The 24,751-nt window shown below is 45.5% G+C and overlaps 1 long non-coding RNA gene across 2 annotated transcripts; it reads right to left on the bottom strand.

The window, feature by feature from the left end:
* Window positions 1–19,784: 19,784 nt before the first annotated feature.
* LOC120025331 lies at window positions 19,785–23,284 on the bottom strand. Of its 2 annotated transcripts, none has more exons than XR_005472985.1 (3): window positions 22,952–23,284; window positions 22,157–22,267; window positions 19,785–19,832 (listed from the first exon to the last, which is right to left on the bottom strand). It is a non-coding gene; the product is annotated as an uncharacterized LOC120025331 (long non-coding RNA). The 2 variants fall into 2 exon arrangements; XR_005472986.1 differs by lacking the exon at window positions 22,952–23,284 and adding an exon at window positions 22,469–22,517.
* Window positions 23,285–24,751: the final 1,467 nt, after the last annotated feature.

Below are 24,751 nucleotides of genomic sequence, written 5' to 3'. Positions count from 1 at the left end.
GGGTTTATTCTGTAGGCTTACCAGTTCCCGTTTACATTACGCATGATCCCCTGTCTTCTTCGATATACTAATTCATCGAATATAGTCTTACAACTACCATACTACATTGTTAATGGTTAAAAAAAAACATGATTGTATGAACCCTCTCAAAACAGCTGAGGGGTCCACATCACATAGCCCCTCAGGAAATACGTCATGGCGAACGAGGGCAAGGAGAAATGCACAGGATTTGGACACACCTACTGCTCAAGAGTAATATACACAGTAGTATAGCGCCATCTGCTGGAATAATCTATAACAAATATTGTCTGCACAGTGTTAATAATTGTTTTTTAGGGGGGGTGCAAAGACCAGATGTTTTCATTTTGATGAGCATCAGATATGCATCATAATATAGCCTATATGCATAACATTATGGTTTAGGTTTAAAATAATAGGGCCCTCACTCACAACCCTAAAACAAGCAGTGATGTGCACCACTTCAAATTCGTTTTCAAAAGCTCTGAGCTGAGGAGCCTTTCAAGAAGAACTCAAACGAAGCAAACCCTTCCACCCCAGCCTTTTAAATTGTCTTTGCCCAGACAAGTGAGGATGGAAAACCCACCTGGCTCTGTTGAAGTATATTGGTGCTCACTGCCATTTAATGGCTGCAAAAGGATGGCGCGTGTAATCATGCACACGCTGTTGAATAGCCTACCGCGTGACATGCAGGTCGCACCATTGGTGCAAACTATAGCTTATTTACGCCAGCCTACTCAGCCAATCAACGACATTATTATACTTTTCAATCTGGTCACTTTCCTTGGCTTGTCTGATCCAAGGCTAAATACAATTGCAACCCTGTTAGTAGATAGATTGAAAATAAAATTTGAAAAGTGTTTTAATCTTCCACCGAACATTGGTCAGTGGTCGACTCAAATAAAAGTTTAGCTAAAACCTTTAGGAATAATACCTCCATCTTGCGACTGGTTGGACTACTGGCAGTGGTTACGTTCAGCGCACCCCCTGATCAGTTGTGTTCTAGAATGTTAAATGAAATATCCCATTTGTTTAGTGTTAAACCTATCAAACCAACGTGAACGTGTCATTTCCGGTCACAACTTGTAGACTTGTTTACGTGCTGCTGTGCGTTTTGTTGCTAACCTTACTTTGCTACCTGACAACTTTACGGTTTTTACTTTTTAATTACAGTTTATATTTTTAGTTTTCCCCCCACTCAACTTTTTTTCATTCAACTTTTTCACTCCGGACGCTTTATCTGGACATGGTTCGCCAGGACCTCCAACAGCCGAAGCTAAGTAGTAACATTAACATGATGCCTTATAATTGCAGTCACTGTACTCATAATATACAGGAGAACGATCGCCTTACGGCGAGGATAGCTGTGCTGCAAGCCCAGCTTCAGGCGCAATCGTTAGGCAAGGGTAATTTCAGTGTAGGAAAGGATGAAACAGCGTCTGTGTCACCAGTAAGTACAGATAGTAGTATAAATCCCATCGCTTCTGGAGGGAAATGGCTTCTGGAGGGAAATGCTGTAGGAATGCTCAACCGGTGTCGCTCATTCAGCCGACAAACTTTCAACCGGTTCTCCCCATTAAGCAGCGAGTCAGAGGCCGAGCCTTCTCTGGTCTCTACTCCTCCCGTTACGGGGTCTGAGACACCGAAGCCTCCCACCATTAGCTCTGACAAATTGAAAACCCTAGTCATTGGCGACTCCATTACTCGCAGTATTAGACTTAAAACGAATCAGTAGCGACCATACACTGTTTACCAGGGGGCAGGGCTACCGACGTTAAAGCTAATCTGAAGATGGTGCTGGCTAAAGCAAAAACTGGCGAGTATAGGGATATTGTTATCCACGTCGGCACCAACGATGTTAGGATGAAACAGTCAGAGGTCACCAAGCGCAACAGCTTCAGCGTGTAAATCAGCTAGAAAGATGTCGGCATCGAGTAATTGTCTCTGGCCCTCTCCCAGTTAGTGGGAATGATGAACTCTACAGCAGAGTCTCACAACTCAATCGCTGGTTAAACTGTTTTCTGCCCCTCCCAAAAGATAGAATTTGTAGATACATTGGCCCTCTTTCTGGGACTCACCCACAAACAGGACCAAGCCTGGCCTGTTGAGGAGTGACGGACTCCATCCTATCTGGAGGGGTGCTCTCATCTTATCTAGAACATAGACAGGGCTCTAACTCCCCTAGCTCCACAATGAAATAAGGATGCAGGCCAGGCAGCAGGCTCTTAGCCAGCCTGCCAGCTTAGTGGAGTCTGCCACTACCACGGACCCCAACCAAGGAGCATCAAAGGTAGTGCTATAAATTCTCAGACAACCCAAAGATTCCTTGATGCCCTTCCAAACTCCCTCTGCCTACCCAAGGATGTCAGAGGACAAAAATCAGTTAACCACCTAACTGAGGAACTCAATTTAACCTTGCGCAATACCCTAGATGCAGTTGCACCCCTAAAAACTAAAAACAAAAAACATTTCTCATAAGAAACTAGCTCCCTGGTATACAGAAAAACCCGAGCTCTGAAGCAAGCTTCCAGAAAATTGGAACGGAAATGGCGCCACACCAAACTGGAAGTCTTCCGACTAGCTTGGAAAGACAGTACCGTGCAGTATCAAAGAGCCCTCACTGCTGCTCGATCATCCTATTTTTCCAACTTAATTGAAGAAAATAAGAACAAACACAAAATTTATTTTTGATACTGTCGCAATGCTAACTAAAAAGCAGCATTCACCAAGAGAGGATGGCTTTCACTTCAGCAGTGATAAATGTATGAACTTCTTTGAAGAAAAGATCATGATCATTAGAAAGCAAATTACGGAATCCTCTTTAAATCTGCGTATTCCTCCAAAGCTCAGTTGTCCTTGACTCTGCACAACTCTGCCAGGACCTATGATCAAGGGAGACAATTAAGTGTTTTAGTACTATATCTCTTGGCACAATGATGAACATAATCATGGCCTCTAAACCTTCAAGCTGCATACTGGACCCGATTCCAACTAAACTACTGAAAGAGCTGCTTCCTGTGCTTGGCCCTTCTATGTTGAACATAATGAACGGCTCTCTATCCACCGGATGTGTACCAAACTCACTAAAAGTGGCAGTAATAAAGCCTCTCTTGAAAAAGCCAAACCTTGACCTAGAAAATATAAAGAACTATTGGCCTATATCGAATCTCCCATTCCTCTCAAAACTTTTTGAAAAAGCTGTTGCGCAGCAACTCACTGCCTTCCTGAAGACAAACAATGTATACGAAATGCTTCAGTCTGGTTTTAGACCCCATCATAGCACTGAGACTGCACTTGTGAAGGTGGTAAATTACCTTTTAATGGCGTCAGACTGAGGCTCTGCATCTGTCCTCGTGCTCCTAGACCATAGTGCTGCTTTTGATACCATCAATCACCACATTCTTTTGGAGAGATTGGAAACCCAAATTGGTCTACACGGACAAGTTCTGGCCTGGTTTAGATCTTATCTGTCGGAAAGATATCAGTTTGTCTCTGTGAATGGTTTGTCCTCTGACAAGTCAACTGTAAATTTCGGTATTCCTCAAGGTTCCGTTTTAGAACCACTATTGTTTTCACTATATATTTTACCTCTTGGGGATGTCATTCGAAAACATAATGTTAACTTTCACTGCTATGCGGATGACACACAGCTGTACATTTCAATGAAACATGGTGAAGCCCCAAAATTGCCCTCGCTGGAAGCCTGTGTTTCAGACATAAGGAAGTGGATGGCTGAAAACGTTCTACTTTTAAACTCGGACAAAACAGAGATGCTTGTTCTAGGTCCCAAGAAACAAAGAGATCTTCTATTGAATCTGACATTTAATCTTGATGGTTGTAAAGTCGTCTCAAATAAAACTGTGAAGGACCTCGGCGTTACTCTGGACCCTGATCTCTCTTTTGATGAACATATCAAGACTGTTTTAAGGACAGCTTTTTTCCATTTACGTAACATTGCAAAAATCAGCAATTTTCTGTCCAAAAATGATGCAGAAAAATGTATCCATGCTTTTGTTACTTTTAGTTTAGACTACTGCAATGCTCTACTTTCCGGCTACCCGGATAAAGCACTAAATAAACTTCAGTTAGTGCTAAATACGGCTGCTAGAATCCTGACTAGAACCAAAAAATTTGATCATATTACTCCAGTGCTAGCCTCCCTACACTGGCTTCCTGTTAAGGCAAGGGCTGATTTCAAGGTTTTACTGCTAACCTACAAAGCATTACATGGGCTTGCTTTTACCTATCTTTCCGATTTGGTCCTGCCGTACATACCTACACGGACGCTACGGTCACAAGACGCAGGCCTCCTAATTGTCCCTAGAATTTCTAAGCAAACAGCTGGAGGCAGGGCTTTCTCCTATAGAGCTCCATTTTTATGGAATGGTCTGCCTACCCATGTGAGAGACGCAGACTCTGTCTCAACCTTTAAGTCTTTATTGAAGACTCAACTCTTCAGTAGGTCCTATGATTGAGTGTAGTCTGGCCCAGGAGTTGAACGGAAGGTGAACAGAAAGGCACTGGAGCAACGAACCGCCCTTGCTGTCTCTGCCTGGCCGGTTCACCTCTCTCCACTGGGATTCTCTGCCTCTAACCCTATTACAGAGGCTGAGTCACTGGCTTACTGGTGCTCTTCCATGCTGTCCCTAGGAGGGGTGCGTCACTTGAGTGGGTTGAGTCACTGACGTGGTCTTCTTGTCTGGGTTGGCGCCCCCCTTGGGTTGTGCTGTGGCGGAGATCTTTGTGGGCTATACTCGGCATTGTCTCAGGATGGTAAGTTGGTGGTTGAAGATATCCCTCTAGTGGTGTGGGGGCTGTGCTTTGGCAAAGTGGGTGGGGTTATATCCTGCCTGTTTGGCCCTGTCCGGGGGTATCATCGGATGGGGCCACAGTGTCTCCTGACCCCTCCTGTCTCAGCCTCCAGTATTTATGCTGCAGTAGTTTGTGTCGGGGGGCTAGGGTCAGTTTGTTATATCTGGAGTATTTCTCCTGTCTTGTCCTGTGTGAATTTAAGTATGCTCTCTCTAATTCTCTCTCTCGGAGGACCTGAGCCCTAGGACCATGCCTCAGGACTACCAGGCATGATGACTCCTTGTTGACCCCAGTCCACCTGGCCGTGCTGCTGCTCCAGTTTCAACTGTTCTGCCTGCGGCTATGGAACCCTGACCCGTTCACTGTGATTACTATTATTTGACCATGCTGGTCATTTATGAACATTTGAACATCTTGGCAATGTTCTGTTATAATCTCCACCCGGCACAGCCAGAAGAGGACTGGCCACCCCTGGTTCCTCTCTAGGTTTCTTCCTAGGTTTTGGCCTTTCTAGGGAGTTTTTCCTAGCCACCGTGCTTCTACACCTGCAATGCTTTCTGTTTGGGGTTTTAGGCTGGGTTTCTGTACAGCACTTTGATATATCAGCTGATGTAAGAAGGGCTATATAAATACATTTGATTTGATCCAACAACCCAACATTCGCTATCCGATGCGAACCAGTCTTGCTAGCTATCTAGGTTAGCAAACCAGCCTGTGTTATTGGATTAATACGTATAGCCATAGTCCTCCATTCAAGAGGCTAGTTAGGTAATTTAAGGTATGTTGGCCTACCTACCATATGAATCTACTGATGGAGGGACAATAGGCATAATATATGACCTAAACACTCATCATAATGTGAAAAGGAAGCTAGCTAACATTACTGTAGACTTTCTGATATGTTATGGTGTTTGATACAGTTGAATCCCTCATGAAAAAGTACTATGGAATTACTATACAAACCTATGCTTGTTGTAGAAGTGACTATGTAGGGACTTGTAGGGATTGTGTAGTGAATGTGTAGTTCATGCACTGCTCAAGATACACAAGTAGAGTTCAGTTGGAAAACCAGTGTTTCAAGTAGTAATCATGTAGAGTTTTACTACTTGATGTTGTATTCAAATAAGTAGTCAAAACACTACAGCTTTACTACACAGCTTTTCATTAGTAATCAGGTAGAGCTTTTACAACTTGATGTTGGTAGTAAATAAGTATCACAACACTACAGCCAGACTACACTGGCTTTTTGCGATCGCAGAAAAAGACATAACAGGAAGTATTTGGTTGTTGTTGTTAGATAGCTCACGTAAACTCGTACATCGCCTTGGTCCGTACAATTGCCCTTATTTTAGCGCCCCAAAAACGTAATACTTCCAGATCAACTCTAATGTCAATACCATTGTAAAGCACAATTTCTCCCCTTTCCAACAAAATCAATTACATGACCTAAACACTGCCCGTTTCTGCATAATTCAAGCAGGCAATGAGCCCCGTCGGGTCTTTTTAAAAATGGCGGGTGGGGAAGCGAAACTAATGCGTGATAGTGAGAAGGACAGATGTACTGCCACAGAGCTCCAGTAGGGTGGCGTTGGTGAAATGCTGCAGGCTCCACTTCCTGTAGTTACATGTGTCTTCTATGGATTCAGGGTGGGAGGAGTTGTGGAGCCTGGAGCAGTACTCTGCAGCCCAGCTGCCCTCCGGAAGGGATGGGTGGGAGGGATGGGCCTCAGGGGACTCGCTGCCACACAGGGCTGAGACCAGAGCAGAAGTGTTGGGCAGGAAGCAGTGTCTGATGTCCTGGGTGCTGAGGGACCTGGTGCCCAGCTGGGCCAGGCAGGCTTCGTCAGGCCCTGGGCTGCCCCCGCCCTCCACCACCTCCCCTGACAGCTGCACACACAGGTCACCTATACTGGACTGGTTGAAGTAGTGGTAGTCCTTCATCTCTGCAGCCTGCAAACATCACAGGCAGAATGTAGTTAGACATTGTGGAGAAGTTAAAAAAGTGAGTTGGGAACCCAACTCTTTTGCATTCAGTAGTGGGGTTTGATCATGGACTGTACCTGGTGTGCTCTCTGCAGCCAAAAGGAGGAGTTGGCACACACAGTATTGTTGAACTGGTGAGTGAAGAACTCGCTGCAGACGTGGACCCACAAGAAGTCATCCTCGGCTGCATACAGGTACCAGGCGGCGTCAGAACATGTGACGTGTAGGTCGGATCCCACCTGACCAACCTCCGGGTTCACAGACCCATCGTCATGTCAAACAGGTTACAGTAGAGGAACACAGTGAAGTTGGACACCCCAGTAAGGCCTGGGATAGAGGCGTTGCATGCTGCTTCCAGGATCTCTGCCGAGGCAAAGTACCCCATCTCTCTCAGGTGGCTGTGGCCAACTTCTACTGCCTCAGACTGGGGCTTGAGGAGACGGGAACGGCGGGGTACTGGGGTTGAGCTGGGTGGTTGTTTCTGTTTTGGCACCCTGCGGGGTGACAGGGCTGGTCTAGGGCGAGAGGGGCGTGGTGGGGGTCTGGGGTCCCCTCTCTCACTCTCTATGGAGGGGCAGGAGAGGAAGGGAGGGGTGCTGGGAGGGCCCTGCGAGTTGAAGCCCAGAGCCTGAGCATTCCACGTGATATTATGTCTGATCCCCCTACAAGTCACAGACAAGGGGAGAGAGAATGGTAAACTATGGTACAACAAACAACATATATTTTCTATTAACCTCATATTCTTTGTGAGGGAAAATGATCAAATGAAACCATCATGATGTATGATATGTTTGTCCATACTGTAGTTTATATTATAAGCATAGTTTTTTTCCTCGATTACTTACCATAAGATTAGCTGTCTCAGGTCACCTTTGCAAAGATGGATAAAAGGGACTTTAATGGAAAATCACATACAGTATAAGAGAGCTAGTGAATATTATGGTAGATCAATGGTGGAAAAAGCGACTTGCACCATACAATCAGGCCTGATGTAACAGCATAGCTGGGCTCACAATGCCCAGGAGATAGTGTTACTGGCATCAATGAGAGGGCAAAGAGATTAGCTAGGGCATGGGATGCAGGGTAGCACCAATCCTCTCAATGACTAACATGGCCATTATGATTTAAAGCAGAGTCAGTCCAAACACTCTCATGTGTCATGTATTTCACTCTAAATCATTCATGACTAATGAGTAAGAGCTGTTTGAGACATATTATCACCTTAGTACGAATGGAAATGAAATTCAAGAGACTTTGATCAACATGTATGACATGTATGTGTTTTATAAGAACAGTAAAAGTAAGAGCATGTATACTGAACAAAGATATAAACGCAACATGTTAAGTGTTGGTCCCGTTTTTCATGAGCTGAAATAAAAGATCCCAGAAATGTTCCATATGCACAAAAAGCTTATTTCTCTCAAATGTTGTGAACAAATTTCTTTATATCCCTGTTAGTGAGCATTTCTCCTTTGCCAAAATAATCCATCCACCTGGACAGATGTGTCATATCAAGAAGCTTATTAAACAGCATGATCATTAATTACACAGGTGCACCTTGTGCTGGGAACAATAAAATGTGCAGTTTTGTCACACAGCACAATGCCACAGATTGGCATGCTGACTGCAGGAATATCAACAGAGCTGTTGCTAGATAATTGAATGTTAATTTCTCTACCATAAGCCGCCTCCAACTGCCGAACACACAGCACACTGGGGAGACCTTCAAAACAGAGGGTGCTGGAGAGACAAGGGACCTGTTTGAATACTTGAAGAGGGAATCCTTCCCATAGAGATAGAGTATCTATCTATCTCTATGATCCATCCATCCTCCCCTCTTGAAATAATCACTGGTTGGATGGGTGAAGGCAAGGATTCCACCAAATATATTTCACCAATCCAGTCATGTCAGATCAAATCAAATTTTATTTGTCACATACACATGGTTAGCAGATGTTAATGCGAGTGTAGTGAAATGCTTGTGCTTCTAGTTCCGACAATGCAGTAATAACGAACAAGTAATCTAACCTAACAATTCCACAACTACTACCTTATACACACAAGTGTAAAGGGATAAAGAATATGTACATAAAGATATATGAATGAGTGATGGTACAGAACGGCATAGGCAAGATGCAGTAGATGGTATAGAGTACAGTATATACATATGAGATGAGTAATGTAGGGTATATAAACATAAAGTGGCATAGTTTAAAGTGGCTAGTGATACATGTATTACATAAAGATGGCAAGATGCAGTAGATGATATAGAGTACAGTACAGTGGGGCAAAAAAGTATTTAGTCAGCCACCAATTGTGCAAGTTCTCCCACTTAAAAAGATGAGAGAGGCCTGTAATTTTCATCATAGGTACACTTCAACTATGACAGACAAAATAAGAAGAAAAATTCCAGAAAATCACATTGTAGGATTTTTAATGAATTTATTTGCAAATTATGGTGGAAAATAAGTATTTGGTCACCTACAAACAAGCAAGATTTCTGGCTCTCACAGACCTGTAACTTCTTCTTTAAGAGGCTCCTCTGTCCTCCACTCGTTACCTGCCTCTCTCATCTTTTTAAGTGGGAGAACTTGCACAATTGGTGGCTGACTAAATACTTTTTTGCCCCACTGTATATACATATACATATGAGATGAGTAATGTAGGGTATGTAAACATTATATTAAGTGGCATTGTTTAAAGTGGCTAGTGATACATTTTTACATAATTTCCATCAATTCCCATTATTAAAGTGGCTGGAGTTGAGTCAGTATGTTGGCAGTGGCCACTAAATGTTAGTGGTGGCTGTTTAACAGTCTGATGGCCTGGAGATAGAAGCTGTTTTTCAGTCTCTCGGTCCCTGCTTTGATGCACCTGTACTGACCTCGCCTTCTGGATGATACTGGGGTGAACAGGCAGTGGCTCGGGTGGTTGTTGTCCTTGATGATCTTTATGGCCTTCCTGTGACATCGGGTGGTGTAGGTGTCCTGGAGGGCAGGTAGTTTGCCCCCGGTGATGCGTTGTGCAGACCTCACTACCCTCTGGAGAGCCTTACGGTTGTGGGCGGAGCAGTTGCCGTACCAGGCGGTGATACAGCCTGACAGGATGCTCTCGATTGTGCATCTGTAGAAGTTTGTAGTCGTTTAGCTCAGTTACCTTAGCTTTCTTGGGAACAGGAACAATGGTGGCCCTCTTGAAGCATGTGGGAACAGCAGACTAGGATAAGGATTGATTGAATATGTCCTTAAACACACCAGCCAGCTGGTCTGCGCATGCTCTGAGGACGCGGCTCGGAATGCTGTCTGGGCCTGCAGCCTTGCGAGGGTTAACACGTTTAAATGTTTTACTCACCTCGGCTGCAGTGAAGGAGAGCCCGCAGGTTTTGGTAGCGGGCGTGTCAGTGGCACTGTATTGTCCTCAAAGCGAGCAAAAAAGTTATTTAGTCTGTCTGGGAGCAAGACATCCTGGTCCGCGACGGGGCTGGTTTTCTTTTTGTAATCCGTGATTGACTGTAGACCCTGCCACATACCTCTTGTGTCTGAGCTGTTGAATTGCGACTCTACTTTGTCTCTATACTGGCACTTAGCTTGTTTGATTGCCTTGCGGAGGGAATAGCTACACTGTTTGTATTCGGTCATGTTTCCGGTCACCTTGCTCTGGTTAAAAGCAGTGGTTCGCGCTTTCAGTTTCACGCGAATGCTGCCATCAATCCATGGTTTCTGGTTTGGGAATGTTTTAATCGTTGCTGTGGGTAAGACATCGTCAATGCACTTTCTAATGAACTCGCTCACCGAATCAGCGTATTCGTCAATGTTGTTGTTGGACGCAATGCGGAACATATCCCAATCCACGTGATCGAAGCAGTCTTGAAGCGTGGAATCAGATTGGTCGGACCAGCGTTGAACAGACCTGAGTGCGGGAGCTTGCTGTTTTAGTTTCTGTTTGTAGGCTGGAAGCAACAAAATGGAGTCGTGGTCAGCTTTTCCGAAAGGAGGGCGGGGGAGGGCCTTATATGCGTCGCGGAAGTTAGTATAACAATGATCCAAGGTTTTACCAGCCCTGGTAGCACAATCGATATGCTGATAGAATTTAGGTAGTTTTGTTTTCAGATTAGCCTTGTTAAAATCCCCAGCTACGATGAATGCAGCCTCAGGGTGTGTGGTTTCCAGTTTACATACAGTCAGATAAAGTTCGTTCAGGGCCATCATGTGTCTGCTTGGGGGGGAATATGTGATTATAATCGAAGAGAATTCCCTTGGTAGATAATGCGGTCGACATTTGATTGTGAGGAATTCTAAATCAGGTGAACAGAATGACTTGAGTTCCTGTATGTTGTTATGATCACACCACGTCTCGTTAATCATAAGGCATACACCCCCGCCCCTCTTCTTACCAGAAAGATGTTTGTTTCTGTCGGCGTGATGCGTGAAGAAACCAGCTGGCTGCACCGACTCCGTTAGCGTCTCTCGAGTGAGCCATGTTTCCGTGAAGCAAAGAACGTTACAGTCTCTGATGTCTCTCTGGAATACAAAAAATAATAAATAAAGAACAAGTAATTTGAGCTTGTTTACATGGAAACATGGGAGAGATGTTCCACCAACCAGTTCACCTGTGAAACCCAAAGCAGTGTCCTCTTATGCTCGGATTTCATCAACCTTGTTGTCAAGAGACTGGACATTGGCGAGTAGTATGCTAGGGAGTGGAGCGCGATGTGCCCGTCTCCGAAGCCTGACCAGAAGACCGCTTCGTTTGCCCCTTTTACGGCGTCGTTGTTTAGGGTTGCCGGCTGGGATCAGATCCATTGTACTGGGTGGAAGGCAAAACACAGGATCCGCTTCGGGAGAGTCATATTCCTGGTTGTAATGATGGTGAGTTGACGTTGCTCTTATATTCAGTAGTTCCTCCCGACTGTATGTAATGAAACCTAAGATTACCTGGGGTACCAATGTAAGAAATAACACATAAAAAAACAAAATACTGCATAGTTTCCTAGGAACCCGAAGCGAGGCGGCCATCTCTGTCGGCGCCGGAAATTCATGGATTATTTCAAGGTAGGGATGATTTAAGGATGCATTTTCAAAGTGAACAAGTGTTCATGAAATGTAATCACAAAATGACGGACGAACAGGTGGAAACAATTGATTTAAAGAGCTCACCGTTTTGGTGGCAGAGTAGAGCGAAGGCCCCGTCCGATCGTAGCTATACATACCCACTACAAAAGGAAAATTGCCTTGTTACAACAGGGTAGGGAATTGAAGAACACTCCCATTCTCTATTAAAGAACAATTTCCTCATGAAATAGTGGAGAGACGACGTGCCCTGTACCCCACTTTCAAAAGGCTCCAAGCAGAGAAGCAGAATGTTCGTCTAGTGGTCGATAAATTATATGTAAATAATCAAAAATGTTCAAGGACTCGAATATTACAACGTGGCTGTGAGTGATAGCTACCTCCTGTTGAAGTAGTCCCCGATACATATTTGCACCGCATTACAAATATGGATTCATTGATTTTTTTACAAAAACAATTTTTTTGCATGAACAACTTTTTTTTTTTTTTTTCATGCATTATGGAACCGTGGACTTAAAACAAGGTTGGATTTATGGTAATGCAGAATGGGTATGATGGACTTATCCTTTTTCTATTTTGGCAATATGGAACTTTGGACTATATGGACGTAATATCAGGTTTTGATTTAGGGGAAGGCGAGGATGGGTAAGGCTGACCCTTTTTTTCTTTAGGTATAGGCCATGTGCTCCAAATGAGAACAAAGAGCTGCTATGAAATTTAAATCGCCACTAGGGGACAGTACACTCAAGATAATGAAAATGGTACATTGGTCCTGGCAAATATTGTGAATCACAATTGTTATCAATGATGGAGTCAATTGTGGTCTCAGTCTCAAGACCATTGGAGACCACACAGCCTAAATGTGTTTTGCCTAGATCTGTGACTGAAGAAATGTGGTATTGGTCCGACCATCCCTGGCTGCAACCTGGTCTCAGAGCATTTCATATTATTCTTTATGTAAATGTAAGACTTCATTTAGTATGATATGTTATGTTTCGTATGGTATGTATTCATTTGTGGATGTTCATCATCCATTTTGTATGATACTGTGTGTTATGAATTGCAATTTGTTGTGACTAACGTTAGCTAGCTGGCAAACGTTAGCTAGGAGTTAGGGGTTAGGGTTAAAGTTAGGAGTTAGGTTAAAGGGTTGAGGTTAGGATTAGGGTAAGGGTTAGCTAACATGCTAAGTAGTGGCAAAATAGCTTAAAAGTAATACGTAGATGACAAGTTGCTAATTAGCTAAAATGCTTATGTTGTCCGTCATGAGATTCGAGCCCGCAACCTTTGGGGTTATATGCCCACTGATTCACCCCAACCAACCACCCTAATTTTTGCCTAAAGTAACCTTCTGTCTTATGTAACAATACCAAACTTAACATATCATACTAATTTGAATGTCCTGGATTTACATTTACTATGTTACGTCTATTCTATGAGACCAGGCTGGACCCATGTTATAACAGCTCTATTTTCCAAATCATCTGTATACTAATTCCTGGTGATTTTATGAATCATTATATTACCTTTATTGTGTCAACAATGTTCTTGGACCACATGAAGAAGTTGGTAGAGACTAAATTAAAATGTACTGAGCTCTGTAATTTTACTAATAGGACCTACAAAGACAATGTGGGTACAGTCTGAGCTTCTCCTTGTGAACTTGACAGGTTATGTGATGTTTACCTTTTCAGGAGCTTCATTTGTTTACCAGGAAAAGAGGTCGTTTGGCTTCAGCTATCTTTCACAGATCACAAAAGAGAGCTTCCTCATTGGTGGACTGAACAGGCACAGGTACTGAGAGACCTCTCTGATTGGTGGGCTGTACGGGCACAGGCACTGAGCCAACTGATTTGTGGGTGTGTACACGTACTTGATGTCAGGTACATGATAGACAGAAGCAGCAAAGGCCTGAGATTCCATCCACTGGGACTGAGCACTGGGGCATCATACAGAGGAAGACCAGCTTCCCTGGGCTCCTCATTACTGCTCTGTTTGCAGTGGTTTCCAGTCTGGAGAAGGAATACATCTATGTGAAACAAGAAATGACCTGGCAGCAGGCTTAGAAGTACTGCAAAGACCACTACACTGACCTGGCCTCCTTCAAAAAGCTGTATGATGATGAGCTCGAATCCGTAGGGGGCAAATATGGCACCTATACCTAGATTGGCATGTACAGAGATGACTTGACTACAGAGTGGAAGTTGTCTGGAGGGGAAAGCTTACTCTTTAAAATGTAGGCTCCGTGGCCTCCCGGGTGGTGCAGTGGTCTAAGGCACTGCATCGCCACCAGAGACTCTGGGTTCGGGCCCAGGCTCTGTTGCAGCCGGCCGCGACCGGGAGGTCCATGGGGCGACGCACAATTGGCCTAGCGTCGTCCGGGTTAGTGAGGGTTTGGCCAGTAGGGATATCCTTGTCTCATCGCGCACTAGCGACTCCTGTGGCGGGCTGGGCGCAGTGCACGCTGACCAGGTCACATTGGTGCGGCTGGCTTCCGAGTTGGATGCGCGCTGTGTTAAGAAGCAGTGCGGCTTGGTTGGGTTGTGTTTCGGAGGACGCATGGCTCTCGACCTTCGTCTCTCCCGAGCCCGTATGGGAGTTGTAGCGATGAGACAAGACAGTAACTACTAACAATTGGATACCACGAAATAGGGGGTAAAAAATATATATATATATATATATATATTTTTTTTTTAATTGTAGGCTCCTCAGCCACCAGATGGGGGCAAAAATAACTGTGTTGTAATGCAAAATTTGCTGGGTTATGTGAGAACTGTGCTGAAGTACACCCTTTCTTCTGATATAAGGAGAAGCGTGACAGTGATCTGGTCCTGGTAAAGGAGAAGAAGGCTCTAAAAAGATTTGGCATGGGTCCTGAGATCCTCAAAAGGTTCTACAGCTGCAACATCGAGAGCATCCTGACTGGTTGCATCACTGCCTGGTACGGCAATTGCTCGGCCTCTGACCGCAAGGCACTACAGAGGGTAGTGCGTACGGCCCAGTACATCACTGGGGCTAAGCTGCCTGCCATCCAGGACCTCTACACCAGGCGGTGTCAGAGGAAGGCCCTAAAAATTGTCAAAGACCCCAGCCACCCCAGTCATAGACTGTTCTCTCTATTACCGCATGGCAAGCGGTACCGGAGTGCCAAGTCTAGGACAAAAAGGCTTCTCAACAGTTTTTACCCCCAAGTCATAAGACTCCTGAACAGGTAATCAAATGGCTACCCGGACTATATGCATTATGTGCCCCCCCAACCCCTCTTTTTACACTGCTGCTACTCTCTATTTATCATATATGCATATTCACTTTAACTATACATTCATGTACATACTACCTCAATTGGGCCGACCAACCAGTGCTCCCGCACATTGGCTAACCGGGCTATCTGCATTGTGTCCCACCCGCCAACCCCTCTTTTACGCTACTGCTACTCTCTGTTCATCATATATGCATAGTCACTTTAACCATATCTACATTTACATACTACCTCAATCAGCCTCACTAACCGGCGTCTGTATGTAGCCTCGCTACTTTTATAGCCTCGCTACTGTATATAGCCTGTCTTTTTACTGTTGTTTTATTTCTTTACCTACCTATTGTTCACCTAATACCTTTTTTGCACTATTGGTTAGAGCCTGTAAGTAAGCATTTCACTGTAAGGAATACCTGTTGTATTCGGCGCACGTTACAAATAAACTTTGATTTGAGTACTGCAGGCAGCATCACAGTAACCTCTCCAGCCTGCTCTCCAAGACAGAGCAGCTCCAAACCCAACAGCAGATCTCAGAAGCCCAGACGGACCACGTGTGGATGGGTCTGCTCTTCCTGGCTGGCGAGTGGCTGTGGGTGAGCGGAAACCCCCTGGAGTACCAGGCATGTACCGGGGGGAAGCTGCCCCACTGCCCCGCCCAACACATCCGCTGTGGGACTCTGGCCAAGATGGGAGAGCACTGGGGAACCTGGGACTGTGAGGACAGGCTGAACTTCCTCTGCTCCACGAAGAAAGAAGAAAAGACCGAGCCTTCTAGGCCTCCCATCTTTTATCATGATGACCAATGTTCCCACTAAGCTGCACGTGAGTGCGCAATAGCACCGAGACTGCCACGCAGATCCCCCAGGACTGCCGCAGAGAACAAATATCAGCCCATAGAGAGAAGCACGAGATTGAACTTCACTGAACTTTCTAGAGTTTTCCTTGTTAGTTAACACTATCAATGTTTCCCTTTACTGTGGCAAATGTGATTGAATCAACACAATATTAGCTGAACGACTTAAAGTGTCCGTTCATCCTGGCCTTTCTCCACTGGGTCATAGAAGTGGCAGATTCAGCAGACTGCTAGCACTCCATGACCGTCTGAAAGTCTACCGTCGATCCGCAGGCATTTCTTTAATCGAGAATTTTGATACCTATTGGCAACAGAAAATATTTTTCAGGGATGATGGAATTCACCCAAATCACCTTGGCGCGTGGACACTATCTAATCACTACAAGGCAGCTCTAAGAAATTGACTCTGCTATGGCTAGAAAGGAGGGTACATTCCATTAGCACTTTTACAAATGTGTATTCTAAAGTGAAGTCGCGGCTGTCATAGGTAATCACTATTACGTCTCAACGCCCCCAGCAAACAGTAATAGATAAACAATATGTAGGGCGGATTGGGGTCAATTTTGACAATGTAATTCCCATTGCTATGCAGCCTTTGGTTATGAATAATAAGTTGGCAGGTAATGATCCGGCTTTTATTGACACCCCAGGTGATTTCAAACCCCTACAAAGGTTAGAAATTCATGCACCTAAACGTTCGCAGCCTTTTGCCAAAAATGGACTAGTAGAGGTGATGACGTGACAGCGTGGTATGGCAAGGCTTGTCCCATGAATTAATCACAAAAATTGAGAATTAGCTGAAAACTACGAAACAAACATTCTGGATAATATAGAGAATCTGGAACGATTTATTGATCAGCGCTTTGAAATGCTCGAGAAAGAAACGGATACATCGAAGCGAACCAGACAAGACCTTTCCTCGAGTTCTGCGAGCGAAACTGGAGGAAATCCGCCGTCTAAAATTCCAAACTTAACATTGGAGGGGGACGTTTTTATAACTATGTATCCAGAAGATAGAGCATTGCTTACAAGCATGAACGAGCAGTTAAAAAAACTGGATATATTGCCTGGGCTACTGGGGGAGGTTGAGGCCTTAAAAACAGGACTGGATTACAGTAAAAAGGATGGAAGAAATACGAGCGGAAAATAAGATATTGAAAACTACAGTGGACTCCCTAAAAGACACTACAGAGAGGCTACGGTATGATTTTTTAAATGTATTTAATTCGAAGATTGTTGTCACGATCGTCAAAGGGAGAGAGAGAGGACCAAGGCGCAGCGCGTGAAAAATACATCTTCTCTTTATTATAAGAAGGAAAACGAAACAAAACAACAAACAGACGACCGTGAAGCTAATAAATACAGATAGTGCTGACACAAACACTACACATAGACACAGACAATTACCCACAAAACCCTAGTGCCTATGGCTGCCTTAAATATGGCTCCCAATCAGAGACAATTAATGACATCTGTCTCTGATTGAGAACCCTTCAGGCAACCATAGACACAGCTAGACTTCTATACTAAACATAAACCCAACTACTCTAATAAACCCCCTAAACCTTACAACCACCCTAGACACTACAAAAACCACATACATTCCCCATGTCACACCCTGACCTAACTAAAATAATAAAGAAAACAAAGATAACTAAGGCCAGGGTGTGACATAACCCCCCCCTTAAGGTGCGAACTCCGGGCGCACCAGCATAAAGTCTGGGTGGGCGTCTGTCCACGGTGGCGGCTCTGGTACTGGTCGTGGTCCCCACCCCACCATAGTCACTACCCGCTTTCGTAGCCTCCTCCAACTGACCACCCGCCAACTTAACCCCACTGGATTAAGGGGCAGCACCGGACTAAGGGGCAGCACCGGACTAAGGGGCAGCACCGGACTAAGGGGCAGCACCGGACTAAGGGGCAGCACCGGACTAAGGGGCAGCACCAGGATAAGGGGCAGCACCAGGATAAGGGGCAGCACCAGGATAAGGGGCAGCACCAGGATAAGGGACAGCACCAGGATAAGGGGCAGCTCCGGACTGAGGGACGGCAGCTCCGGACTGAGGGACGGCAGCTCCGGACTGAGGAACGGATCCTGGCTGGATGACGGCTCTGGCGGATCCTGGCTGGACGGCTCTGGCGGATCCTGGCTGTACGGCTCATGGCTGGCTGACGGATCTGGCTGTACGGCTCATGGCTGGCTGACGGATCTGGCTGCTCATGGCTGGCTGACGGATCTGGCTGCTCATGGCTGGCTGACGGATCTGGCTGCTCATGGCTGGCTGACGGATCTGGCTGCTCATGGCTGGCTGACGGATCTGGCTGCTCATGGCTGGCTGACGGATCTGGCTGCTCATGGCTGGCTGACGGATCTGGCTGCTCATGGCTGGCTGGCGGCTCTGGCAGATCCTGTCTGGTTGGCGGCTCTGGCAGATCCTGTCTGGTTGGCGGCTCTGGCAGATCCTGTCTGGTTGGCGGCTCTGGCAGATCCTGTCTGGTTGGCGGCTCTGGCAGATCCTGACTGACGAATGGCTCTAGCGGCTCCTGACTGACTAACGGCTCTGACGGCTCGGGACAGACGGGCGGCTCTAATGGCTCGGGGCAGACGGATGGCTCAGACGGCGCTGGGGAGACGGATGGCTCAGATGGCGCTGGGGAGACGGATGGCTCAGATGGCGCTGGGGAGACGGATGGCTCAGATGGCGCTGGGGAGACGGATGGCTCAGATGGCGCTGGGGAGACGGATGGCTCAGATGGCACTGGGCAGACGGATGGCTCTGGCCGGATGAGGCGCACTGTAGGCCTGGTGCGTGGTGCCGGAACTGGAGGCACCGGGCTAAGGACACGCACCTTCAGGCTAGTGCGGGGAGAAGGAACAGGGCATACTGGACCCTGGGGACGCACATTAGGCCTAGTGCGTGGTGCCGGAACTGGTGGTACCGGGCTGGGGACACGCATCTCAGGGCTAGTGCGGGGAGCAGCAACAGGATGCACAGGACTCTGGAGACGCACAGGAGGCTTAGTGCGTGGTGCCGGAATTGGTGGTACCGGGCTGGAGACACGCACCATAGGACGAGTGCGTGGAGGAGGAACAGGGCTCTGGAGACACACTGGAAGCCTGTTACGTGGTGTAGGCACTGGTGGAACTGGACTGGGGCGGGGAGGTGGCGCCGGAAATACCGGACCGTGCAGGCGTACTGGTTCCCTTGAACACCGAGCCTGCCCAACCTTACCTGGTTGAATGCTCCCCGTCGCCCGACCAGTGCGGGGAGGTGGAATAACCCGCACCGGGCTATGTAGGCGAACCGGGGACACCATGCGTAAGGCTGGTGCCATGTATGCCGGCCCGAGGAGACGCACTGGAGACCAGACGCGTTGAGCCGGCATCATGGCACCTGGCTCAATGCCCAATCTAGCCCTACCAGTGCGGGGAGGTGGAATAACCCGCACCGGGCTATGAACACGTACAGGAGACACCGTGCGCTCTACTGCGTAACACGGTGTTCGCCCGTACTCCCGCTCTCCACGGTTAGCCTGTGAAGTGGGCGCAGGTCTCCTACCTGCCCTCGGCCCACTACCTCTAAGCCCCCCCCCAAGAAATTTTTTGGGCTGACTCACAGGCTTCCTACCGCGTCGTCGTGCTGCCTCCATTCGCCGGTATCCCTCCTCGCACTGTGCCAGAGAATCCCATGCGGGCTCCGGCACTCGCCCTGGGTCAATCGCCCACCTGTCGATCTCCTCCCACGTTGTGTAGTCCAGATTACGCTCCCATTGCCATTCCTCCTTGCGCTGCTCCTGTTGCCGCTTATCACGCTGCTTGATCCTGGATTGGTGGGTAATTCTGTCACGATCGTCAAAGGGAGAGAGAGAGGACCAAGGCGCAGCGCGTGAAAAATACATCTTCTCTTTATTATAAGAAGGAAAACGAAACAAAACAACAAACAGACGACCGTGAAGCTAATAAATACAGATAGTGCTGACACAAACACTACACATAGACACAGACAATTACCCACAAAACCCTAGTGCCTATGGCTGCCTTAAATATGGCTCCCAATCAGAGACAATTAATGACATCTGTCTCTGATTGAGAACCCTTCAGGCAACCATAGACACAGCTAGACTTCTATACTAAACATAAACCCAACTACTCTAATAAACCCCCTAAACCTTACAACCACCCTAGACACTACAAAAACCACATACATTCCCCATGTCACACCCTGACCTAACTAAAATAATAAAGAAAACAAAGATAACTAAGGCCAGGGTGTGACAATTGTACATTAGAAAAACCAAGGTAGTTTAAAAAAAAGTTTAATATGATATGTCCTAATTGTAGAGGTCGGGTATATTATGAATTAAAAGCCGGTATATAGTGCGGCCCTTGTTCGCCGATGTGAATCGGAATGATTAGCTTTTAAGATATAATTTAATAAATATGAATATGTATTATAGGGCTAGGATAAAGGATTATATCATTAAAAACCTGCCTAGGTTCTCTATTGGAATAGGCATATACGATCATAAAATAATTGGTATTACCCTTTTATATTTAAAAAATAAATCTCAATATAAAAATATAAAGGATGATTATTCTTCCGATACACACCGGCAAATGGATGGATTGGGTATTGTCAACAGGGTTGTTGTCTCTAGTGTGTGTGGGCTGGTTAACACTGGGATAAAGTGATTCAAGTTGACGGTAGAACTAATACAATAATTGGCTTATGGATGCACTTCTCTAAGCGCAGCCCAACCTCACATTCAATTCGCGCATACATGTACATCATGTATTTCACAGCCAGCCCATAATGTTGACCCTGAGGACTTGCGTATTTGCACTCCAAATGGAGCCCAAAATGAGAAAGTTTCTCACTATAAGTATTTGGGTATCTGGCTTGATGCCAAGTTGTCTTTTGAAACACATTGAAAACTTGACAAAGAAGCTGAGAACTACGATAGTTTTTTTATATAGAAATAAATCCAGCCTCAGTTTTGAAAATAGAAGGAAGAATGTTCAAACAACGCTTCTCCCTGTAATAGACTATGGTGACATTATTTATATGCAAGCGGCAGCCTCTGTTTTGAAACAATTGGACTCAGTATTACATTCAGCAATACCTTTTATCACTGGGGATGGTTTTAGGACTCATTATTATTTTCTGTACAAACATGTGGGATGGACCTCTGTCTGTAAGAAGATAACTGCACTCTATTTTATTTATTTAGTCTTGCAGAAACTTTCTCTGTACATTACATTACCTCATTGATTCATTTTAGACGTACAAATTACCAAACCCGTTCTCAGGGATGGTTAACTCTGGAGATCCCTTTGGTCTCCACAGAGTTGGGAAAATATGGTTTTAGTTTGTTTGCCCTTATGTGTGGAACAATACACAAAATTCTTTGCAATTAGATGTTCTGGTACCTTTCAGGCATTTTAAATTATTGATTGGAGACTTTTATGTTACAGAATTCGATAGCTTTTCTTAAATATATGTAATGTTGTGTATTATGTATTTAATTATAGTGGGTTTTGTAGGGCTGTTGTGTTTTATTTATGTATTGGGTTTTATTTGTAAACTTATACAAGGCTCTCTTGTACATATTACCTCAAATAACCGGTGACCTCCCACACTGACTCTGTACCCGTACCCCCTGTATATAGTCTGCCTATTGTTATTTTACTGCTGCTTTTTAATTACTTGTTACTTTTATTTCTTATTCTCATCCGTATTTTTTAAAACCGCATTGTTGGTTAGGGGCTCGTAAGTAAGCTTTTCACTGTAAGGTCTGTTGTATTTGGCGCATGTGACTAATAACATTTGATTTGTCGAAGAGTTTTATCTCAATGTGACTCTGGTTAAATAAAGGTTAATATCAAAAATAAAATGTGAGTAGCTACTTGTAATATTCATATGTGTAAACATACTGAATTATAATTGGATGCCTTTTACCGCCATATCATACTGTGCTATGATTGGTTATGACCACCCAAATGGTTAGGTCATGGTCAGTTTGATCCTGGTTGGCGATACGTGAACATGCCAGTTATAGCTAGCTAATAAAGAGCTACGTTAAGAAATATCCTGTAGTACTGTATTTTATTATTTTGTACAAAGCGTGCAAAACAAGACATGGTGTCAGAGTAAAAGGTCTTACAATATGGATTCTTCTGGAGTTCCTTCATCTCGAATGGACTGGAAGTCTACAAATTTACCAGATGCATGGCGTAAGTTCAAACAGCATGTGGAGCTAATGTTCACGGGTCCTCTGAAGGAAAGAGGAGAAGAGGAAAAGTGTAGCTTATTAGGGATTTGCGTCAATTCAAAACTGGTATCAGGACAAAATGTGATTCAGAGTCACCGAATATACTTTAAGTAATTTTATTAAACTCAAGCGATAAATGGTAAATGCAATTTTCGTATATATGGGTTCACTGTAACACCTCGCAGGGTAGAACAGGGAACTGACAGGATGTAAGTAAACAGCTGTTCTTATACTGTGATAGACGTAGTTCCAACCCGTCTGTTGGCCTATCACAGTAGAGGCTGAGCGTGGTTTAAACTTGATCAGCCTATCGCCGGCGCTCAGGCTGGTCCCAGCCTCTTGGCGCTCCTTGGTGTCCGGCGCTGTTGCTGTGTAGATTACGCTCCCACACCCTGGAGACTGAGGTCAGACAGTTCTGTAACATTGTTTGAGCTATTTGCACCTTCATAGAAAGCATACTGTTCTCGCTCAAGGTTAACCACAGCTTCTCAGCACACTATCTGGGGCACAATGTTACTTTCAGCACACACACATAGACACCCAGGCGCCCAGGCTAACAGTTGCTAATATTATATCACATGTGATATAGTATTGGGTTATAGTGTAATAAACACAGATCCTCACAAGCTACTTGCTCCTCTGGATCGGTGAAAAAGGGAGAGATATTTACAACACATGGACACTTACCGAGGCTGAATCAAAGGTACTGAAAACATACTACGATCGTTTTGAAGCATATGTTGTGCCGAAGACCAATACGATTTTCGCTAGGTACAAATTCCATGAGAAAGTACAGGGAGCTAGCGAGTCTTTTGAACAGTTTGTGACAGAGCTGCGTCTGCTTGTGAAAGACTGTGATTATGCAAACAAGGATGAGATGGTCAGGGACCGTATTGTATTTGGAATACACTCACCGCGAGTGAGAGAGAAACTTTTGAATGTTGGGTCTGAGCTAACGCTGGACAAAGCTATCGACATAGCCAGATCTCACGAGCTAGCACTGGCTCAGATGAAAACCATTTCGCGCTGCAGCACGAGCGCATCACGTGAACAAGCAGTGCACGCAATCAGGCAGACATCAACGCACACCTCTGGTGCACAGAGAGCGCGTTTTAGAACGGAGAGAGACATAACTCCAAAACAGAGCGACACAAACTCAAAACGCCCCAAAACATGTGGATATTGTGGATACGAAGTGCATGGCGAACAAGGAAATTGCCCAGCTAAAGGCAAACTGTGTACTAAATGTGGAAAATGGAATCACTTTGCAAAAGTGTGCAGAGCTTACCGTGGAAAAACAATACACACAGTGAGTGAAGATGAAATGTCAATCAAAGAGTCAAACGCTGATGAACTGTTTATTGATTCAGTGTCACAGAAAAGTCAAATATCAGAGACAGAGCAAGCCTTTGCTGACATTGAGATAGGAACACAAGGCACAAAGCTAAAGTTCAAACTAGACACTGGTGCACAAGTAAACATTATTCCTCTGAATAAGTACTGCAGCTTGACATCTGAGTGCGAGCTACAGCCCACCACGCGCAGACTGACTGGTTATGGTGGTGAACAGCTCCCAGTAAAAGGCACATGCACTTTCAAATGCAAATACAAGGAAAGTGACATGATGTTGGACTTTTACGTTGTTGACACTAGAGCACCTGCAGTGCTAGGTCTTAAAGCATGTTTAGACATGGAACTCATCAAGCTAGTTTTATCAGTGACAGCACCAGTAGAGACAGAAAATGTACTGGAGGAGTTTGCTGATGTTTTTACAGGAATAGGATTATTCCCAGGAGAATGTACCATTCACCTTGACCCAGACGCAACCCCTGTGGTCTACCCACCGAGAAAGATTCCCCTTGCTCTCTGTGCCCGTCTGAAGAAAGAGTTGGAGACCATGGAGCAATCTGACATAGTCACCAAGGTTACAGAACCGACTGACTGGGTAAACGCGTTAGTGGTGGTGGAGAAACCACGCACAGGCAAGCTCCGAGTATGTCTCGACCCAAGAGACTTGAACAAGGCTATCAAACGCCCCCATTATCCTTTACCAACGCTAGATGGCATCACACACAAGCTAGCGGGAGCACACTACTTCAGTGTCATGGACGCTAGATCAGGCTACTGGGCTATCAAGCTCACAGAAGAGTCATCTAAGCTCACAACATTCAACACACCGTTTGGACGCTACAGGTTCCGTCGCCTGCCTTTTGGGATTATCTCAGCCCAAGACGAGTTTCAGCGAAAGATCGACGAAGTGTACGAAGGCCTCGACGGAGTTGTGGCAATTGTGGACGACATCCTTGTCTATGGTCGAACCAAAGAGGAGCACGACCGAAACCTCCGCGCGATGCTGCAAAGGTCCCGCGAGAGAGGAGTCCGGCTCAACCCCGAGAAGAGCACAGTCGGCGCTACAGAGGTCAGCTACTTCGGACATCTTCTTACAGCGACTGGAATCAAGCCAGATCCACAGAAGATCTTAGCCAT

Source organism: Salvelinus namaycush, chromosome 30, assembly GCF_016432855.1.
Source record: "Salvelinus namaycush isolate Seneca chromosome 30, SaNama_1.0, whole genome shotgun sequence".
In the NCBI taxonomy this organism is placed as follows: domain Eukaryota; kingdom Metazoa; phylum Chordata; class Actinopteri; order Salmoniformes; family Salmonidae; genus Salvelinus; species Salvelinus namaycush.
This window is presented reverse-complemented; position numbering and strand designations above follow the sequence as displayed.